The sequence below is a fragment of the Rhinolophus sinicus genome, chromosome 8, assembly GCF_057876585.1.
Source record: "Rhinolophus sinicus isolate RSI-liver-muscle chromosome 8, RSI-T2T, whole genome shotgun sequence".
NCBI classification, from domain to species: domain Eukaryota; kingdom Metazoa; phylum Chordata; class Mammalia; order Chiroptera; family Rhinolophidae; genus Rhinolophus; species Rhinolophus sinicus.
This window is the reverse complement of record NC_142508.1, coordinates 62,766,995-62,783,666: the sequence shown is the minus strand read 5'-3', so window position 1 is coordinate 62,783,666 and position 16,672 is coordinate 62,766,995. Positions and strand designations below refer to the sequence as shown.

Genomic DNA, 16,672 nt, shown 5'->3' with positions numbered 1-16,672 from the left:
TACATAGCATTTAAGTGAGTTTTCAAGATCTACTAGGAGAAATTTAATTCTGCTGCATCTTAAAAAAATAAACTAACAGATTTATGCAGATTCACGAAGACAGATAAATAGGAAGTAAATATACTCCTGAGGGGCTGAACAATTTTCCTTACCTGATGTATTATGGAAAAATTCAGAATTTACCAGTCTTCCATCAGTCAGCTACATTTTACACTGACCTGCACTTTGGACTGAAAGGGAAAAAAAATATATATTAACTGTTGCCAAGGAAAAATTTAAAATAATAATCAGAAACCGGACAAACTGAAGGTAAAAATATACAATGGCTACAATAAAGATAAATATTTATTTAATCAAAGTAGAAGTTGTGTTTGGACTGTAGGAATGTTTCATCCTTCCCTAAAAAAAAAAAAAAAAAAAAAAAATCAAGAAAGAAAAAAGCCAGAGTCTTTGCAGGCTCCTGGAGAGTTCTCATTGTCCAGGGCTATCGAGAGCCCAGAATGGCATTAACCTCACAAAAGACACATTGTGCAGGGGACAAAAAAAAGCCCCTTCTTCTACAATAACTTTTAGCTTTTTTATTTTTAGAAAATGACAAAGGTTTTGCAAGCACTGACTGGTGAAACCTGTAGCAAGCCAGGCTGGACTTGGCTTTATTGATCAACTGTCCCGCATGGAAAAGCAGCCAGGAAAAGTTTGAATGGCAATCAGGATTTGGCTCATAGAGAGGAAACCCCCGATTTTTCTAAATGTATTTTCTTTTTTCCCCCTAAATAAAACAGCATTATTCCCAGAGTGAATTCAGACGGATTAGATGAGGTAACCCTGCAAAATCCTAAACCGGTTTTCTCCCCCTAGTCTTGACTAAGAAGCTGCATGCTCTTAAGAGCATTGGAAAATCTCTCAAAATGAAGAATTCCTTTTTAAACAAACAGATTTCCCGATTAATTCCCAAATTCTTTCTAAAATAAATAATCCATCTAGGCTGGGGTAAAACATTTTTTTTTTCTAAGAAAAATAAGTTTTAGTGTGCGCTCTCTACCTGATGGTACAGGGTGCCTTCACAAACAAAAATGTTTTTGCGTTTATTTGCAGATCACTTAAAGTGCAAATTGCATTTTATTTTATTCCAGACATTGTAATTTCAATGGTACTAGTTCATATTTAGAACTTACATAAATACATGCTTGTCATTAAAAAAAAATCTATTGCAGTAGCAGTGACGCTTATGCTAGGATTTCAAAGGGGGAGGAGAGAGAGAGAGAGAGGGAGAGGGAGAGAGAGAGAGAGAGAGAGAGAGAGAGAGAGAGAGAGAGAGAGAGAGAGAGAGAGGCTCGTGTTCTTTCTGTGTTTGTTTGCTTGCTTTTTGGAGGTACCGTACCCCCGCCTAAATGATGGCTTTGATGTACTGGGAATCGGTACAGTAGCAGGGTCCCTGGTGCTGTCTTTGATTCCAGGGATCTCCTTTAGGCTCTGGTGGGATGTACTGCTCCTAGTCTTTATCTGAAATCCATCCTCTCATTTCAAGCCCTTTGGTTTAGAGACTGCTCCAAACTCTTGGAGGTAGCTGTAAGACTTTTTTTTTTTTGGCATTAGGGAAGGGGTATGTAATTCCCCCCCTTTCTCCACTCTGGACCTTTCCTCGCTATTTAAATATATTGGCTTTCTTTCTTACGAATTTAGTCTGAAATTATTTTTCACTGCCTTTATTACATCCCTGCTTTTGATGGCAAAATAGCTTCCTGTGTTTTGAAAACATCTGCTTTCCAGGTTTTACACGAGAAAATTGATTTTACTTTTCTCTTAAGTCCAGAAAGGTAGAAAGTTGGACTTGTTTCCAAGTGCAACTTTTCCTTTTCTTGTCTTTCCTTAAGTTACCCCCTTTCAGTTCTGATTCACTTTCCCCCTTTTATTTCTTCTAATCATCACTCCCCTCTTCCCCTCTCCTTCTAAAGAACCAGAGAAGATTGATTGCGTCTTATTTCAGAAGACAAAATTAACATATTATATATATATATATATTTGTCTAGTCTATGGTACGTGTTAAAGTTTTCTCCATATTTTCTTTATTTGTCCTCTGATTTGAAGGGAGGTAATTTTCCTCCTTTAAAAAAATCTCAGATTTGCAATTTAAAGTGGCCTCTATTCTAAGTCTGCTCTTTCACTTAAATCTTTGCTTTAAGCTGTCCCACTCCATTATTACCCCCCTTACTCCTCTCTTCTTTGAAGATGCTCTTTTCCTATTTCATTTAAACATTGGTGCATTTGCCAAAAAAAAAAAAAAAAAAAAAGAAAGAAAGAAAAAGAAAGGGGGAAAGAACAAGAAGAAAGAAAGAAAAAATATATTAAAAAAAATCTTATCCAGGTTCCTATTGTTGCTTCTCTGCATTTAACTTCTCGGTGTGTGTGTGTGTGTGTGTGTGTGTGTGTATGTGTGTGTGTGTGTTTTTAATACATGCATAAACTTTTCGTGCCTCCTTCCCTCTTCCTGGGCTCTTCTCCCATCCTCTCTTCCTGCTCTCCTCGCCCTGCTCATCACTTTCCCCTGGTTTTTTTTTTTTTTTCCCTCTCTCTCCCTTCCTCCCCTCTGCCTCCCTCCACCTCCCCCTTTTCTTTTTTGCTGAATCTTATTGATCCAGAAGGTGGCTAATTAGCCCTTCCCGTCGTGCCTGGGTAATGAAGCACATGCGCACTGAATTAATCACAGCCATTTTTTGCAGGAAACTAATTAGCAGAATAAAGATCCAAAGACTTTTTTTTCTTTTCACTCATCAGCTCCCACTTCCAGCGCGTCCCCTCCGACCGCTGCAGCCGCCGCCGCCGCCGCCTCCTCCTCCTCCTCCTCCCGGCCGCAGCCGCCGCCGCCGCCGCCTGCTTTGCATCCCAATTACAGCCTAGAGCCGCTGCCGCCGCCGCCGCCGCTTCTCCTCCGTGGCCCCTGCCCGCTCCGGGGGCTGTAAACTCCCCGCCAACCATGCTGCTCGGCGGCAGCGGCGGCGGCGGCTCCGGCTCCCCGGCTGCGGCCGCCTCCCGCCCCGGGCTCCGCCGAGCGCGCTCCAGCTCCGCCGCCGCCGCCGCCGCCGCCGCCAGCAGCGCGTCCTCCGCCGCCGCCGACCCCCGCCAGCCGCCGCTGCTGCCTTGATGGGCTCCGCGGCCCGAGCGCCTCTTTTCGGGATTAAAAGCGCCGCCAGCTCCCGCCGCCGCCGCCGCCGCCAGCAGCGCCGCTGCAGCCGCCGCCGCCGGAGAAGCAACCGCGTAAGTGGCAACTTTTCCCTCTTTTTTTTTTTTTTCCCGCCGCCGCCGCCGCCGCCGCCGCCTGCTCCTCCTCCTCCTCCCGCCGCCACCGCCCGGACGCGGGGCTCCTCGGGGCGCCCGGGCTGCTTTGCATGGGGCTCGTCCTGCCCCCTCCCGGCTCCCGCGCCCGGCCGCCGCCGCCGCCCGCGCTCCCCGCGCCCGCGCCCTGCTCGCTCGCTGCGTCCCGCTCGCCTTCCCCCTGCGCCAAACTTTCTCTTTCTCTTCTTCCTCCTCCTCCCGCCGCCGCCGCCGAGCCCGGGCCGCCCCCTCCTCCATGGCCCCCGCGCCGCCGCCGCCGGCCGCCAGCGACCCCCGGGAGGGTGCAGGCGCCCGGGGCGAGGCCCGCGCCGCGACTTTAGAGGTGCCGCCGGGCAGGGCCGGCCAGGGCGCGGGGCCGAGGGCGGGAGGGCGGCCGGGGTCCGGGCGGCGAGACAAAGGCGGCGGCCGGCGGGGGGGTCCGCGGTGTCGAGCGCCCCCGCCCCCGCCGCCCCCGGCCCCCAACTTTGCCCCACCCCGAGAGGCGCCGGGGCCCCGGGCTGAGCCGCCGCGCGGGGCGCGCACCCGGCCCGGAGCAGTCTCCGCGGCCGCCGCTGCTGCCGTTGCCGTCGCCACCGCTGGCCAGTCGGGCGCCTTCCGCGCCAGGGCTCTAGTTGCCGGGAACGCGGCCGCAGGGCCGGAGCCCCGAGTCCGACAGGGGTCGGGGGGTGAGGGGTGAGGCGGTCGCCCGACCCTCTACCTGCGCGCTCTCCGCCCTGCCCCACTGGCAGCGCTGCGCGCGCCCAGAGGGGGCTCTGCCCCGGACACTAGGGGCTCTCGGGGGCTAGTGGCTGCGCCGGCGGCCAGGGCTAGACCTAGCCGGGCTGCCAGCCTCTTCTTGGCCGGCTGAATTGAGAGGCATCGGAGGATTCCTTTATTTATTTATTTTTTCTTTCTTTCTTCTTTTTCTCTCTCTTTTTTTGTGTGTGTGCTCACGCGAATCTGTGATTGTTTACGTTGCGTTCCCCACTCTTACCCCTCGTCCTGCTCCACTCCTCTCTTCCCTGTGTTTTCTCCATTAGATGCAAAAACCACGGTCCAGAATTTTACATTATTTATTTTCAACTACATCTTTTTGCATATGTTTTGGAGAGTAGAGCTAGGTGTATTTTATTCAGTGCATTTAAATTGTATATGGACTCAGTACTCGCAGGCTTTTTGTTGAGCTATTAAAATTTAAAAACACGTTTTACTTTGCAAATTAATCTGTTGCTCAGAATATGACTTTTGAAAATGTGCAATTTCTTTGACTGTGGCAAATTCTTTGATTACAAGTGCTTTCAAAAATCACCCACTCTTAACTTTTCCCCCTTGTTGCTTTGAAGTAGGGTAAATATGACAATTTTTATTGGTCTCAATTATTGAAACTTGATCTAAGGATTATATGGAAGAAAGGCTGATTGCCTTTTTCTGGCCTCCAGTTCTCCTGACTTTTAAAAGGGAGTTTGTTAAGTACCTTTGAAGAATATGACATACGGTGATCGCGTGGCTGCAATGCAAATTACAGAACGTAAATTCACTTTGGAATTAAAAAAGGACTCGAGCCCTTTCAGTGGGGACACTTGAGGATTTATTATGTTTTTTAAAAAATTACTTTTTTTCTCCCTGCTTTGGGAGAATGGCTAGTTGCAGACCAACTTATTTGGAGGTCTTCGGAGAGAGGCTTGGGAACTGGGAGAGGGGAGAAGATTGATCACAATCTACATAATCAATAGGGCAGCATGCTGCAATCGTGTACCTACATTTACTGTAAATTTCTACAATATCTGCAGCGTGGGTGCTCCACTGCCTCACTCCACTTCTTCGAGCGGATTTAGAGGCTGCCCAAGCAGAATTCACAGCCCAGCTCTCCGTAACAATATAGGGGAAGTCCGCTCTGGAAGTGGTTCATTTTAAAACTCCATTTTACTGTACCTTTTTTTGACGAATCTGTTTACATGTAGGGGTTTCAGGTACCTAATCCCCAAAGTATAGGTATGCTGTAGCTGGTAAGAAGTGTAAAGTGTTGGGGGGGCGGTGGTTAGGGGATGGGAATTCACTTACTGAATTACCACTTCCGGGGCCCTCTTCTTATCTTAAACTGTTAGATATCTAACTGGTGCAAGTAATTTAGAGATATGAATACGAGAGAATACTACACCAGAGATTGAAGCAATGTCAAAAGTAAGGATTGCTCTGTGTGTGTGTGTGTGTGTGCGTGTGTGTGTGTGTGTGAGAGAGAGAGAGAGAGAGAGAGAGAGAGAGAGAGAGAGAGAGAGAGAGAAGAGAATACAGACACTTATCTTATAGTCAGGCTTGAAAGCTTGGTGGTAGGTGAATCCATATTTGGAGATGATTTTGAAATAGTCTTGCAAATGGTGCACGAACAGGATTTCATAAAAAGTGTACACGGAGTCAGTTTTGAAAGGATTGTGGTTTGGGGAAATGAGGTATGGGCAGGAAAACCCACTCTAGGCCAGCAGCTTTCCTCTTTCTGTGTGTCTCCTCCCTTCCCCCTCCCTGAGTTTTAGTTTTTAATTACTTAATGCTGAAACGCACAGGGCTTATATAAATATTTGCAAATGCTCTTTCCTATTGATTTCTCTGAATAAACTGCCCTGCTCAGGTCCAGAGAGGAGGCAACTCAGATCTGTGGACTTTTTAAACATATAAAGTCTCTGGAGGAGTGTTGGACTGTGCATACATGTGTTTATGGGTAGAGTTGTGACATGAAGATTTGCACCACCACCCCCCCCTCCAAAGGAAGAGAGTTCAAGCTCTGGGTAGTGTGTGCAGAGAAAGCTGGGCTGGAGCTGGCCCCAAGGCCTAGCAGTACAGACGTGTGTGTGTGTGTGTGTGTGTGTGTGTGTGTGTGTGTGTGTGTCTGTGTGTGTCTACACTGGGGGAGTCTGAATGCATATGCACTTACACTCCCCCCACACCCCATTAAACATGGAGTTCTCTAGGCTCAGTGACTGCCTTCTCCTCAGGGTCACATTGAGTTCGAATCTGACCCAAGGTGCAGGAATCCTGTGATGGAGAAATAAAAGAATATACAGAATTGGGGTCAGGTCAGCTGCTCAGAGGCCAAAACCCCTACAGCTGCTTTGATTTTATTTTTTGTGTGTGTATATTTTAGGCTCCTCCTGCCATGTTACAAATTGTGCCTCCTCCTCTCAGGTGTTTGCTCTATAGTTTAAAGGCACCAGAGCCTCTGCCTGCGTAGATATCTGCTCCCAGCAAGAACAGAAAACCCACAATACTGAATCCAAAACAAAACAAGGGAGGAGGGGGAGGAAAAAACCCCTATTGAGTTCAGGCAAATAAGGTTGGGTCTCCAGATCCGATTACAAAGCAGCTTTGAATATGCAAGACAGCACACAAGACCAGTTAGTCCAGTTACAACAAACTATTAAAAAGAGAGAGAGAGAGAGAGAGAGAAAAGAAAAGGCATGTTTAGGTCGTAATTTGTTAGTACAAGGAAAAGAATCCCACATAAAGCTGCCTCTTTCCCCCCCACCCCTCCCTTTGCTGGCTTCACATACAATTCACTCACCCTTTTCCAATTCGTCTACTGTATAGGTTCTTTTATTAAAATCTTTTGGGTTTAGGAAGATCGCTGCAAGCAACACATTTTCTGTATTTTTTTTTCCCTTTATCTTTAGAGGAGAGTTGGCAGGGGTTCTGTGGTTTGCAGTTACACAATATGTTATCATGTTTTTAATCACTAAATCATTGCAGTGGTTATAGATTTACAGTCTTGGGGTATTGCAGAGAGGAGCATCGGCGGCTATATATATGCTTTTAAATTACACCAATGTAAACTGTGAGCAGCAGCTGTGAATATGGTAGGCCGACTTCAATCCCCTCCACCCCTAGCATCTTAGTTCTTTTTCCCTCTGTGGTTCCCCCCCCCAAATTGTTTGGTTTGCTTAAAATGGGCTATTCCCCCCCTCCTTATTCCTTGTCTCTTTGCCCCCCCCACCAAAAAAAAGGTTCATTTCAGACCTCTAACCCCAGATAAGCTAGAATTCAAACTCGAGAACTGTAACTTTGGATCAGAGAAAATAATAATAGTAAGAAAAATATGGACTTCCTAAGAAATCCTGGATTTCCACACTGACATCCTGCATAGGGGTGGAGGGCTGATTGCAAATCAAGAGGGAGAGGGAAGTCAAAAGGAAGGGAAGACAGGCTGTGGTGCTTGCCTCCATGGAACCCCCCGTGTCCTGTCACCACGAGCCCACTTTCAGCTTCTGTTTTTCATATTATTATGTAACAGAATCCTTGGCAGCATTAAAAATTCAGTATTACAAGCTGATTGTAATGCTGTCTCATTAGACAGCACTGTCTGGCCTTGTATTAAGTGAAACACAGAGCATGGCTTTTAGATTATAAACACCAATAAATATTAAGGATCAGCAGAGTGGGGGGAATAGTCAGCTGGTTTTTGGCCCCTTCTGGTTTTATATCCCCTCCCATCTTCCTCCCTTTACCCCCCTTCCTCCCTCCTCCCGACCATGGTAACTGTTATCTGTTTTCTTGGGATGCTGATGTGTTGACCCTGGTGACATTTTAGGAGGGCTTTTTATAGAGTTATCGTGTGTACACAAAAGGTTTGGAAGTTTGTTTTGTTTTGATCTGCAATAAACAGGTCCTTCACTTTGCTGATGTCATTTCCGTTCATATTTGAGTTGTTTATTGTGCTTCTTCGCAGGGCCCTCTCATCCCTACCCCCACCTCGCTTTTCAGCCAGAGCCTGTGGCTGCCTGGGGAAGCGGGGCACATGCTCCTAAACTGCCAGGTCTGGGTTCAAAGGCTGAGAGTTGCGTGTCACTGCCTCGTCCTAGGGTTCGCCTGCTGGGGAAGATGTGTCCAGCCTCAAATCTGGTTAAACACTCCGACATCCACTGCCCTGGTATTCTCATGGCATGCAGTGCTTCATCTCAGCTTCTTTTCTCTGAAGCACCCCCCCACACACACACACATCCCTTATCTGTGTCTTTAATACATGTTATTGTCTCCTTCTCCATGCGCTCCCCTTCCCCCCCCACCCCCCAAACCAACCTTGTAATGATAACTTGGATTCAGTTGCATACCTGAAGCTGCCATTAGCAACTTCGTGCTGTGAAAAAAAGAAAATGTTTCCAGGCGTTGCCCACAGCCTCCCCACCATTATTACCTTCCATCCCTGTTCAGGGTTTATTTTGCGTTGATTTTTCTGTTCTCTGCCTCTTCGTAGACATGAAGGCCGTTCTGATGTTACTGAAAATGACCGCAATGTCTAGTGTCTCTTGTTTCCATATGATCTACAATTGGAATCCCCCCTCTTCAAAAAAAAAAAAAAAAAAAAGTAGGGTAAGGAAAGGAAGGAGGAAAAACTGACTGTGTAGGCCCTCAAGGGTTTCCTCTAATAGGATGATGGGTTTTAGGTTAAAAGAAATTATATTATTGTTTTGTTCTTTTAGGTTTAGAAATAATAGGGAGAGAGGGAAAAGCAGTCATTAGGAAGTTCAGTGAGCTGCTTTCCTACTAAGACGGGTGAAAAATGAACCTGCATTGACACTTGGCTCCATGTGAAAGCCCCAGTAACCTCTCCCCCCTTCCATGGCCCTGGCCTTTTGTTCCTGGAGAACGGAGCTAAGGTGCTTTTTCTCGCAGACCAAAGGCAGCAGGCAAGGAGTCCCCTTGTGTGCCCATCGCCTTTAGATGGCCTTCTCATGGTTATTGTCAATGCAGACTCCCCCAAACAATTGCTCCGGGGAGACACAAAAGCAAAAACATTTGTCCTATTTTTTTAACCTCTTTGTTTTAGTTTTTTTTTTTTTTATCCATTCTTTAAATTTCACAGTTTCTATTTGTCTGCAGAGAGACAAACGGAACAGCATGAAGCACATTTTTACCGTAGGCCTCACTGGCGATTGGAACAAGCTCAATAGAAATCCAAATTCTAAAACACTGGCTGACTTGGAGGAGATGTGAAATTTCAGCTTGGAGCTCTTAAGTCAGATTAGTACAGATTTTGAACAAAAATGCAGCTACAATGAAAAGATAAGAAAATGGGATTCTAGAATCATTTGGGGGAAGTGTGAAAAGGGTCATCTTTTGTTTATCACTTAGTATGCTGCCCCAAGAAGTGGTCGCTTGATGGGAAAGAATTGCAAACCCAAAGGACATTCTTCATTAAATAAAATAAAATGAAACCCTTGTTATTGTGCTTCTGGTATATCGTTGAATTGATCATTTTAACACCCATGTAGGGGAGTTGATGTTGTGTTGAGAATTTCTTAAAAACTACGATTTATAGAAAGAGGCCATATCCCTTCCCCCTTTTCTTTCCTCTCCTGTTTCCTTTTTCCTTTCTTCTGCCTCCAACCTGCTTCCCCTCCAAGAATTCAGTGGTGTGCGCCAGGCCGAGTATGAAGGGATGTGTCAGACAGTGGGGCCTGAGTCCACCTCTTTTTCCTGGCCCCAAACAAAGCGTCCCTCTCCTATAATGTATGGACCCTAATTGCGATGCTGTCCTTAAGCATCTGTCTGCCTTTTCATTAAAATTCTCAATTTCAAGGTTTAGAAATACAAATGTAAGAATCCCCCTGGGTATAAAAGTCTTGCATGGCAAATTCTCTTTGCCCTTTCAGAAATATTATTTTTGTTTAAAAAAAAAAAAGGAACGAGCGAGCTCTTTACCTAACGTTTTAAAACTGGTTTAAGGCAAGTTCTTTATTTTTGCTTTTTTAAAACGTGGGCTTTGTTACTCAAAATTAATTTGGAAAAGCTCTTCCCAATTACAGTTTTTTAAAAATGGTTACTCATTTGTGTCTTTCTTATGTGTGTCATTGATAGATTCAGGGTCTGAGCTGGGGAGGATGGGTAAGCAAGCTAGATAATGTTCCACTTACGATTTGGGGGTAAAAATTAATCTATGGAATTAGCATTGTAGCGATAGATGGGAAGCCTTGACATTTGTGTCACAGAAATGTGAATCAGAACATCTGAGTGTATGCCTTGGCACAGCAGCCCCCAATGGTCTTGAAGGTGAGTGTGGGCTTGCATTCTGTCCCGTACCCACGAGGGCCTGGCCACCCAGCGGTTACCAGTCCCCTAAATATAACTGCCTAGAAACGATGGGGTGAATTTGGGGCATGGAGTACAATTCAGCTCCAAATGTTTCTGTATTTATTTCAGGGCCTTCCTCCACTCCCCTCTGGCTTTTTTCTTTGTTAAAGCCTCAAGGTTATTTAAGAGTACTAGTTTTAAAATCAGTGTGTACGTATAATTTAATAAAGACAGAGGATCTGGAAGAATACACAAATCCATCTAAAACCCATTGTGCTGTGAACATTAGAGCCCAGGTTTAGCGGGAAATCAGAATGCTGACATTCACTGTATCTCAGCTCAGAGATCATATTTACCTTTCCTGAAGTGAAAGGAGACAGCATTGAAGAGTGAGTGTGTCTGGGGGGGGGGGGGGGGGGGGAGAGAGAGAGAGAGAGAGAGAGAGAGAGAGAGAAGCCAGTTGGCTGGGTTGGGATCATTGTAATTTACTAGCCAGCTAAGCGTTAGGGGGCTGGCCTCTGGCTTCGAGAGTGGGTAAGGGGAGGAGTAGGGAAGGGGTTAGCATTCCCTGATTTATTTTTAAATATTTATCCTCTGGCTGTTGCCAATTACGCTTTCCAGATGAGGTGAAACTAGTTTTGGAGAAGTCGGAGGGAAGAATCGTCTTTTCTGCGAGTAGGTTTATTTGTCAACAGCATTCAGGACGGGGCGATGAGAGTCCTGGGCTGTCAGTGCTGGGTAGGCCGTGGTTGAACGTCAGGCAGCTGCCCTCAGAGGAGCCAGGGCCTTCCAGAGTAGGACAGAATTTGAAACATGTATTTCAGAGAAACTGTTGATTCCATTTGTAAGTGCAAATGCTGCCAACTCCCTTTGAAGAGGCCTTATTTTTGTTAATGGTGAAAATAAGTTTGAGTTAGAGGTAACACCCCAGCTTTTGTGCAAGCCTTTGTATTCATACTGGTACAGAGGCCATAGATTGCCTGCCTGTGGATTACCGGTTACATTTTTGCCTGTAACAGACAAGCTTGACCAGGCTTTACCATGTGTGTAACTGGTGCCAGATTAAGATAAAGAAAGGAGGGAACGTGAGTGGCTCTTAGTTCTATTTGTCAGGACTCCGGAGGCGGATTGCAGTGTCTGCTGCTTGGGACACTGGCAGCGTGCGGACAGATCTCCCTCGGGTCTTTCTTCCCAGCACCTCCCCATCCTTCCACAGTACTTTACAGCTGCTACTATGGGCTTTCTAACTTTCATTTTATTGAAGATATTTATCTGTAGGCCCACCGAGTTTGTGATGTCACCAGATTACAAGGTTGTCCCCTGTTAACAAAAGTTAAAACAAAGAGGCAAAATTAGATTTTCTGCGAGTATAAACATTTCCTTATTTGTCTTTAATTTATCTGGTGGGCCATGGGTTACTTCCAGGTCTGGAGCCTTCATTTTCCTGAAGAGATTTCCACATCTATGCATGGTGTGTGCCACATTAGTTGTGTTATTGCCAGCATCATCCTCTTCATGTATTATTAATAGTCAGTTTTCAATTAAATTATTAATTGGTTTTCTTTAAGGTGTTCTTAACTCATGTGGCTAATATAAATAATAGTGTGTTTTGAAAACACCACCTGTTCTTGGGCCTGAAGTCAGGCAGTCTGGAAACAGCTCTGCAGTGATCATACTTTGGTTTATGGAATCATCCTCTGTTTTTTCTTTTTCTATTCTCCGCTGCCCCCTGTAACCCCCCCCCCCCCCCAGTTCTCTCATGTGTGACAGAATTTGGCTTGTGTTCTCTCCTTTGTCCCTAATCGGACACGATTCCCTAGAGGCAGTCTTTTCTCCCAAAGCCCTAGCTGAAAAAAAATTTTTTTTTCGAGTCTCTTTTCTGGACTAAAACGGAAAGAGGGGCTGTCTGTCCCCAACAGGTTAGCTATTTCTGTTAATTTGAACCCAAATTATGTTGTGTAAAATGCCTTCTACATCGTGACATGATAGTTTTCATCAGCCAAACATCCCTTTTCCTCCTGCATCAGTGTGTGCTTGATGCTAATACGATTCCATACATACAGCTCTTCGCCTCGTGAGCTTATTCTATTTCTAACACTTGCATGGTTCATTATTGTGCAGTCAGGAAAGACTCAAGGCTGTGGGGCCAGCCTGGGTGGGAGGCTTTCAGAAAGGGTCAAAGCAGGTGTCTTTCTGTGCTGAGAATTCAGAGTAAATTCAGACTGAGCTTGGGATTCTGGCAGGGAGGACAGGGGACTTCCGGTGAGATTTCTGTGGTGCCGTCTTTGCCTGTCAGAAAGGAAAAGGTGAACCTGGGGAGATATAAAAGTGTCCAGCAATTGCTTTGACCAACAGTGGTGGCCGCATGCAATCTGACCCTTGGGGGTAGAATCTCCCTAGGTAGGGCATGATCTCTCTCTATGCCTGATCCGAACCGATGTGGCTTTACAAGGCGAGTCTTGTTAAAGAGACTGTAAGCTTAATTGCAAATTGAGACTTTTTTTTCTTTTCACTTTTCTTTTTCATTAAAAACTCTATCCTTCAAGTCTCACTGGAGAGCAGGGGATGTTTTTATAAGTTTCTGCAGCTGAAAAACAGAAGTGCTCTGTAAAGCAGTTAATAGGATGGGTGTGTGTTTCAAATAAATTCCTGTCCACATTGGCTAATGTCCCCATGCTAGAGTGGCCTGGCTGTGACGTGAATGGGGCCCAGAGACCGATGGCTCCGGTTTGGAGGCCCCAGGCTGCTTTTTGTGGCCGAGGGCGCATCCCTTTCTTCTCGCCCGCTTCTAGGCTGGCCGCTGACTTTTGATGAGTGAGGGGTCAGTGCCTGGGGAGGACCGGGCTTTGTTCCCGCCGGGCGGGTTCCGGGCAAGGCGCAGGCCAGCAGCCCAGGGCTCCCGTCCCCAGGCGCCAGGCGCGCGGCCCGGCCTGCCCGGAGGCCTGTGCCCGGAGCGCGGCCGAGCACTCGGGTCTCGCGCGCCCGCTCGTGTCCCCAGGTCCCCACGGGCGCGGCCACCGCCGCTGCTGAGCCCCCGGCCTGCGCCCGGCACGACTGTAGATGTCAGGCTTTGCCCGGGGAGTGGAGCGGCGGCGGGGCTGTGAGTTTCAAATTAACCTTCCGCTTTGTTGCTGTGTAATGTGGCTCCCCGAAGGCCCCCCGCCCCGCCCGCCCCCCTTCCCCCGGCGGTGCGCGCCGCAAACTGCGAGTTGAGCTTCATTTACATAAAGCGATTCCGGGCGGGCGGGCGGGCGGCCGAGCCGGCGGCGGGCAGGCCGGGGACAGGGGCGCGAGCGCCTCGCCCCGTGGGTGAATCCCCGTTGAACGCCGGGGGACCCTCCCTCCCGGGGAAGGACGACTGCCAGCTCCGGCCACCACCATGAGCCCCCCTCCCCTGATGGCGGCACCCTTGCACCTAGGCAGGGCCACCTCGGAGCCCCGGGGGCAGCGGGAGGTGGGCAGAATGCCTCCGGGGGTGGGTAAGTTTGGGGCCCGGATGCCGCAGGAATTTCCCACTGTCGCGCACGCAGCGGCCCCCAGACCTGCAAGTGCCTCCTCTCTCCGGAGGTGTGCGGAGCCTTTGTATGCCAGGTGAGTCGAGCCTCCTCCCCCGCCAGCCCGCCTGCCGGGTTCGCGCAGCCGGCCTGGAGCTGCAGGCAGGTGCTGGAGTCTTGGCTGAACTTCCCATTCTCTTGGGGCATGTGGGGGAAGGGCCTGCTGGATGCACTTGAACTGCTAGGATCCAATTGGAACCTACCTGGAGTGAGAGCTGCTGAATTCTGCGGGGCACAGAGTAAAGTCCTTCCTCCTTTCCTCCCTTCCATCTTTTTTCCCCTCCCTCCTTCCTTCCTGATTTTGCTTTTGGATTAGTTCCTTCTGAATACTTGAGATGCTGGTGTCATTTAGAGTTTGGGTTCTGCCATCTAAAAATGCACCCTTCTCAGCCCAAGAGAAGTCACTGGTCAGTTCAAAACAATATGAAGAATGCCTTGTGGAGCAATTAAAGGGAGCAGTTAAAGGGAGAGTCAGAGTTTGGGAACTGGAAGGCACCTTTGGAAATCCACCTGGCCACCCTGTAATTTTTGTTTGTTTCCACTCTGGAAAAACCAGAGCAGCTTTCATTTCCATGGGGAGGAGGGGTGGTCCAGAGGGAGAGCTGAGATGTTTGTCCTGTTAAAGAAGGAATGCCCAAGTTAGGTCAGTAGCAGAAAGAAAGAAAAAAAAAGTAATTGTAGGCTTAGAGGGAAAAGAACTTTCTGGAAAATGGTCCTGTCTGCTTTGGGCATAGCTGTGTTATGGTGGGAAAACTCCTGGAGGGCAGAGACCACAGGTAGTCAGAGTGCATTGCCTGGCACATGATGCATGGTGTATAAACTGGTTTAAATGAAACCTGGGAGCAGGTGAATCTACAAGGGTCATCCCTTCCCCCACCCTGTGTTTGTATCATTTAACTGGACTTGAAGACTCTAAAGACCACTGACAGATAACCTCAGAGTGGATAGATACTTGGACACAGGGAGAATGCCTCACCCTCAGGCTGCGGCCTGCTGGGTGGAATGTATGAAGGCAAGGAAAACAAACTTAAACCTGGAAGGTAGATAGTGAGAAAGTTACGCGTCATCTTATTTCATCCCATGCTTTGAGATCTTTGGAGACAGGTCACTACATAAATAGAGTATAATTTAAAGCTCACACTAGCCTGGGAACTTCATTTTTTTGCCCTCAAGCAGCAGGTGCGAGTTTGTAGAGTTGGCCCCTCGAGTCCCCCTCATTCCTAAATTCAGGAGGTGTCAAACCTTCATGTTCTTTTAATGGCTGTGGTTTCTGGATAGTTTTCAAGGGGAAACCCTAAAAATCATGAGTTCCAGTAGGCTGGGCTGGAGAGGGAAGCCTGAGTGCTGGGGCTGCGATTGCATTTGAGAGGAAAACATACACCTTCCAAGGTAACCTGATCGAGCAAGGCTGAGACCAGGGACGTGGGCCTGTTCCTTGTTATCAGAATTGCCACTGGCAGCCTGAGATTCTGAACCCTTCTCCTGACCCAGCCCCAACATGAACAGCAATTAGAGAATAGAGGTGGAGTCTGAGAGGAGTCAGGAGACCGCAGTTCGAAATAATTTAAGGGTTTCAAGAATGGGGTCATTGGAGAGAGGTACATACCTGGATGTTTGCATACCTGTATTTGTGTTCATTCTACTTTGCAGAGACCCCAAAGGCCCCCCTTTCAGAGGGGGTGTGGCTGTGAAGGCCAAAAGAAACTTTTCCTCTCTCTCTCTCTTCCTTAAATTACATGGCTAAAGAGATTGTCTGCATTGCATTTCCTAGCATGTTTTCAGGGAGCGTGTAAGTGCCTCTCAGAATGGGCTAGGGTCACACTTTGCTCTTTTATTTAATTACACAAGTGTTATTTAACAACATGGGGCAGATGCAGAAGCAAGCACTTCCACACTTTAAAAACAGCCCTTTTGGAATCACAAGGAATTAAGTGACTTGAAGACCTACTGTCTGTGACATGGGTCACCTCCCTTTCTCAACTCTCTTTTGAAATGGCTGAACTTTCTGTGGGATAGAGCTGCTTTTTTCCAGTTCTCCTGAAAACAGTTTTGATTGACAGAGCTATTGAGCAACACTTGCTACCTCTTCCAAAATAAAAAATCTGAGCTGCTTCCCCAACCACCTGAAACTTGAATTTTGGTTTCTTCCCTTCCGTCTTTTATTTGCACAAATGAATGCTCAGGCAGGGTGGAAAGGACCCAAATAAAACAGAGCTCTCAGCAGGCCTCTGTTTGGCTCCTCCCAACAGGACAGTGAAGTGCCTTCCTTCCTGCTTTGGGAATAGATTTAACTGCCGTGTAATCTCGCTGCCAATTGGACTGCCCAGTGGCAAGGAGCTAAAATAAGCGAGATTTCAGTTTTCGTCATTATGACCTTAAATGATGATTACTAGACGCTCCCAGAACATGCCTGGCTCACCTTGGGTGACCTAAAGGTTGTTAGTTCATTAGAATGAATACTAGTGAAATATTATCTGGGGCTGGCGATGATTTAGCTTGGTTCCTTCAGTTCTGGTCACAGGTGGTATCCAAGGAGTGTGTCCTTATTGTCACTGTGTGCTATTGTTCCTTTTGGATATTGGGCCTTTTTTTTTTTCTTCTGAAGCATTAATGTGAGAAATACGCCAGGACCCAAAGCAGAACTGTTACTTAAATTATTTTTATTGCAAAGTTGCAACAGTTTCATGTTAAAAAGTAAATATTTAAGTGACTAAGTAACATTTTTATAGAACTGTAGGAAATGGCTGGAA

At 47.1% G+C, this 16,672-nt stretch overlaps 1 protein-coding gene across 4 annotated transcripts in view; it reads left to right on the top strand.

The window, feature by feature from the left end:
- The first annotated feature begins 3,115 nt into the window (after window positions 1–3,115).
- Window positions 3,116–16,672, top strand: part of ZFHX3 (zinc finger homeobox 3) — a 245,170-nt gene continuing 231,613 nt past the window's right edge. For 2 of the 4 annotated variants that reach the window (XM_088800271.1, XM_074314649.2), the window contains exon 1: window positions 3,116–3,255. The gene's annotated coding sequence lies outside the window, so the exon portion shown is untranslated. Of the gene's footprint in view, window positions 3,256–12,941; window positions 13,960–16,672 lie in introns of those variants that run through there. The other 2 variants (XM_074314652.2, XM_074314648.2) reach the window with 2 other exon arrangements.